This window comes from Microcaecilia unicolor, chromosome 1 (genome assembly GCF_901765095.1).
Source record: "Microcaecilia unicolor chromosome 1, aMicUni1.1, whole genome shotgun sequence".
Classification (NCBI taxonomy): Eukaryota; Metazoa; Chordata; class Amphibia; order Gymnophiona; family Siphonopidae; genus Microcaecilia; species Microcaecilia unicolor.
This window is the reverse complement of record NC_044031.1, coordinates 10,160,559-10,165,994: the sequence shown is the minus strand read 5'-3', so window position 1 is coordinate 10,165,994 and position 5,436 is coordinate 10,160,559. Positions and strand designations below refer to the sequence as shown.

The following is a 5,436-nucleotide window of genomic DNA, read 5'->3' as shown; positions in this document are numbered from 1 at the left end:
GAAATGTTACAGTTCCAAAATGATGTTTAAGAATAGAGGGGATCGCTCAGAGCATGTGGTCGCAACATGTGCTGTATTTATATTTTGATTCTATTCTGTTTTATTATTCCCCAATAAATACACTAAATTTGAATTAATTACATTAACCTGCATTGTACGTTTAGGAACATGTGCTTAAAGCATTTGGAGCTTGCACATGTGAGGACATGTGCTTTTCACCAATATAAAGGCCAGATAGTTAACTTTAAAAAGAAAATGTTTATTTCTAATACAGGCAAGGTAACAAATTTACAATAGAGAGGCAATTTTAGAGAGGATCTTTTACCAATGGAAGTATGCTACAAAATAACAGGTTTGATTGTAAATGAAGCTGGATAACTCACATTGATGGAGGCTGCTATGGAGAGTGATGCAGGAGATCCTTGCTGGAACAGGAAGTTTCTTTGTAGATTTGCTGTCTGATGGAGCTTGAAGCCGTTTCTTTCAGGTGGATGTGATGTCCAGCTTGAGAAGTCAGGATTCCAGGAGATTCTAGCTTGCTTTTAGATTTAATCACTTCAGGGCAGCGGCGACTAGGACAGGAGCATCAGGAACAGCCAGGAAGAACTCTCCTTCTAAAGAAAGAGCCCCTGCTTTTAAAGTGTCTGAACTGGGCATTTATCGTCAGGTGGTTGCCCTTGGTCCAATTAGAAAGCTCCTGGGTAGCTGAATTCTGGGCATCTGGCTTTGAGATGGAGCATGGCAACAGGTCACATTCTCAATGACATCACAAGACTTCCTGCCTGGACATCTGCTAGTCCATTGTCTGAGAGTGATTGAGCTTAGATGGGCTTAGGACATGGAAATAGCTTCTCACCTGTGTGGATTCTCTGGTGTATGGTCAGTGTTCCCTTTTTACTAAAGCTTTTACCACACTCACTACATGTAAATGGCTTCTCTCCTGTATGGATTTTCTGGTGTTTGATCAGTGTTCCCTTTACACTAAAGCTTTTACCACAATCACTACATATAAATGGCTTCTCTCCTGTGTGGATTCTCTGGTGTATGGTGAGTTTTTCCTTTGTACTAAAGCTTTTACCACACTCACTACATGTAAATGGCTTTTCTCCTGTGTGGATTCTCTGGTGTATGGTGAGTTTTTCCTTTACACTAAAGCTTTTACCACACTCACTACATATAAATGGCTTTTCTCCTGTGTGGATTCTCTGGTGTCTGGTCAGTCTTTTCTTCATAGTAAAGCTTTTACCACACTCACTACATGTAAACAGCTTCTCACCTGTGTGGATTCTCTGGTGTATGGTCAGTGTTTTCTTCATAGTAAAGCTTTTACCACACTCACTACATGTAAACGGCTTCTCACCTGTGTGGATTCTCTGGTGTATGGTCAGTTTTTGCTTTTTACTAAAGCTTTTACCACACTCAGTACATGTAAATGGCTTCTCACATGTACGAATTCTCTGATGTATGGTCAGTGTTTTCTTCATAGTAAAGCTTTTACCACACTCACTACATGTAAACGGCTTCTCACCTGTGTGCATTCTCTGGTGTATGGTGAGTTTTTCCTTTACACTAAAGCTTTTACCACACTCACTACATGTAAATGGCTTTTCTCCTGTGTGGATTCTCTGGTGTATGGTCAGTGTTTTCTTCATAGTAAAGCTTTTACCACATTCACTACATGTAAACAGATTCACCCCTGTGTGGATTCTCTGGTGTATGGTCAGTGTTTTCTTCATAGTAAAGCTTTTACCACACTCACTACATGTAAACGGCTTCTCACCTGTGTGGATTCTCTGGTGTATGGTCAGTTTTTGCTTTTTACTAAAGCTTTTACTACACTCAGTACATGTAAATGGCTTCTCACATGTATGAATTCTCTGATGTATGGTCAGTGTTTTCTTCATAGTAAAGCTTTTACCACACTCACTACATGTAAACGGCTTCTCACCTGTGTGCATTCTCTGGTGTTTGGTCAGTGTTCTCTTCATAGTAAAGCTTTTACCACACTCCGTACATGTAAATGGCTTCTCACCTGTGTGGATTCTCTGGTGTATGGTCAGTCTTTTCTTCATAGTAAAGCTTTTACCACACTCAGTACATGTAAACAGATTCACCCCTGTGTGCATTCTCTGGTGTTTGGTCAGTGTTCCCTTTTTACTAAAGCTTTTACCACATTGATTACATATAAATGGCTTCTCTCCTGTATGGATTTTCTGATGTGTGGTCAGTTTTTCCTTTTTACGAAAGCTTTTATCACACTCACTACATTTATATGGCTTTTCTACTGTGTGAATTCTCTGATGTCTGGTCAGTGTTTCCTTCGCAATAAAGCTTTTACCACACTCACTACATGTAAATGGCTTCACCCCTGTGTGGATTCTCTGGTGTCTGGTCAGTCTTTTCTTCATAGTAAAGCTTTTACCACACTCACTACATGTAAACAGCTTCTCACCTGTGTGGATTCTCTGGTGTATGGTCAGTGTTTTCTTCATAGTAAAGCTTTTACCACACTCACTACATGTAAACAGATTCACCCCTGTGTGGATTCTCTGATGTCTGGTCAGTGTATACTTCTCAGTAAAGCTTTTACCACACTCACTACATGTAAATGGCTTCACCCCTGTGTGTCTTCTCTGGTGTATGGTCAGTATTTCCTTCGCAATAAAGCTTTTACCACACTCAGTACATGTAAACGGCTTCTCACCTGTGTGGATTCTATGGTGTATGGTCAGTGTTTTCTTCTCAGTAAAGCTTTTACCACACTCAGTACATGTAAATGGCTTCTCACCTGTGTGGCGTCTCTGGTGTACAGTCAATTTTCCCTTTGTATTAAAGCTTTTACCACAGTCAGTACAAGTAAATGGCTTCTCACCTGTGTGGATTCTATGGTGTCTGGTCAGTGTTTTCTTCTCAGTAAAGCTTTTACCACACTCAGTACATGTAAATGGCTTCTCACCTGTGTGGAGTCTCTGGTGTACAGTCAATTTTCCCTTTGTATTAAAGCTTTTACCACAGTCAGTACAAGTAAATGGCTTCTCACCTGTGTGGATTCTATGGTGTGTGGTCAGTGTTTCCTTCGTACTTAAGCTTTTACCATACTCATTACATGGAAATCGCTCAATGCTGTGGATTCTCTTGTGTTTTCTGAGGTGTTCTTTCTGACTGAAGCTTTTATTACAGTCAGTACATGTAAATGGCTTCTCACCTGTGTGGATTCTATGGTGTGTGGTCAGTGTTCCCTTCGTACTTAAGATTTTACCACACTCATTACATGGAAATCGCTCAATGCTGTGGATTCTCTTGTGTTTTGTGAGGTGTTCTTTCAGACTGAAGCTTTTATTACACTCAGTACAAGTAAATGGGTTCATTCCAGTGTCAGTTTTTGGGTGGTCTCGGAGACTGTCTGTAGTGAAGCTTTTACCACACATAGTAGAGGTAAATGGTTTCAATACTGAATGAAGTCTCTTGGGCATTGTGAGGTTTCCTTTCCAACAAGCACTTATAACACTGTCAGCAGAAGTATATAATCTCTCATTTTTCTTGATTTCCTGGTATTTTGAGAGTGTTGCCTTCCTGCAAAATATTTGTTCAGATTTAGTAGAAGTGTCCGGTTCCCCAGCAGTTTGAGCTTTTTGGTGATCTATGACTGCTTCCTCTTGACTAAAGCTTTTCTGACATTCTGCACTTGAAACTGAGCTCTGTCCTTGGTGGAAATTTTCTTCCTTGTTGGAGCTTTTCTCACATCCAGGACATGAAGATATTCTCTCATCAGTGATGTTTTTCTTATATTTTATAATGTCTGCTTTGTTCGTAAAGCTTTTCCCATATTCTGTAAATGTACACATTGTAGTTTCTTTATAAGTTTTCTTGTGTTGCATTAGCTTTTTCTTCCTATTGAAACCTTTCCCACATTCAGAACCTGTAAAATGTTTCTCTTTTAGGACTGTTTTCTGTTGTCCTTCTAGTTCTCTCTTTAGACTGACATTTCCCCCATTGTCCGTACATGTAGATGGTCTGTCTTCAGTATCAGATCTAAGAAGTGATTTTAGAACAAAATAATTGCTGAGGAATATCTGACAAATATCACAGGAACAGCTTTGATCTCTCATCTGGTTTCTCTCCTCTTCCCCTGCCTGTTTGAGATTACTGATACTGTTTTCACACAGAGCTGAGCCTCCTGGTGAAGGTTTTTGTTTATTTTGATCCTTTTCCTTTTCTCCCCAGTCAGAACTGGAAGAAGTTTTCTCTTTGTCTCTTTCTGATAACATATTTTCCCCTTCAGGCTTCTCACTGAGCTTCCAGTTATGTGTCTCTGTATTACTGTTTTTAGGGTCCTCTTTTTCTTAAAAGTAAAAAAAAAGAGCATTGTGTATTATTGTAGGAAAAGACATAAAAACAATCTTACAATCCAAACGTATCACAGGCACAAAACAGCAATGATGAGCCAGTAATTATTACATTGTAAAATGGACAAACAATCCACCTAAAGCCGCCTAGATAAACTTTTTTTATATATTTTTAAGGGAGGGGTTTGTGGGGTGCTATGTGTTTTTTATTCTTAGTTATTTGTGTTTATCTTTAGGGGGTTTGTTTGTCCATTTTACAATTTTACCCCTGAATGCCGAAACATGTTGGGCTGACGAACTAATAGAAAAAGTACTTTGGACTTAGATTTTCCACTACTTATAAGGCTGTTTTGATTCCTTAAAGGATTTTAAGAAATAATTACCGGCTTCTCATTGCTGGTTTGTTATTGTAAGAGAAGAACAATTTAACAAGTTTAAGGGTCATAGGGTTGCCATGTGGAAATCAGCACTACCGTCCGGCATACACAAAGTTTGCCGTGTGCCATTTTCCATGTCAGAAAACATTTTTCTACTTTGTAGCGTGGGTTCATGGTGTAGGTGCGTCTGGCGGTAATTGCGCACTGACCGATTACCGCTGCGTTAAAATGTGAACCTGCTCATATTTTCCCCTTCAGGCTTCTCACTGAGCTTCCAGTTATGTGTCTCTGTATTACTGTTTTTAGGGTCCTCTTTTTCTTAAAAGTAAAAAAAAAGAGCATTGTGTATTATTGTAGGAAAAGACATAAAAACAATCTTACAATCCAAACGTATCACAGGCACAAAACAGCAATGATGAGCCAGTAATTATTAAATTGTAAAATGGACAAACAATCCACCTAAAGCCGCCTAGATAAACTTTTTTTTATATATTTTTAAGGGAGGGGTTTGTGGGGTGCTATGTGTTTTTTATTCTTAGTTATTTGTGTTTATCTTTAGGGGGTTTGTTTGTCCATTTTACAATTTTACCCCTGAATGCCGAAACATGTTGGGCTGACGAACTAATAGAAAAAGTACTTTGGACTTAGATTTTCCACTACTTATAAGGCTGTTTTGATTCCTTAAAGGATTTTAAGAAATAATTACCGGCTTC

The 5,436-nt window shown here is 39.0% G+C and overlaps 1 pseudogene; it reads right to left on the bottom strand.

Moving 5' to 3' along the window:
* Positions 1-848: 848 nt before the first annotated feature.
* LOC115462905 lies at positions 849-4,338 on the bottom strand (annotated as a pseudogene).
* Between the last annotated feature and the right edge of the window lie 1,098 nt (positions 4,339-5,436).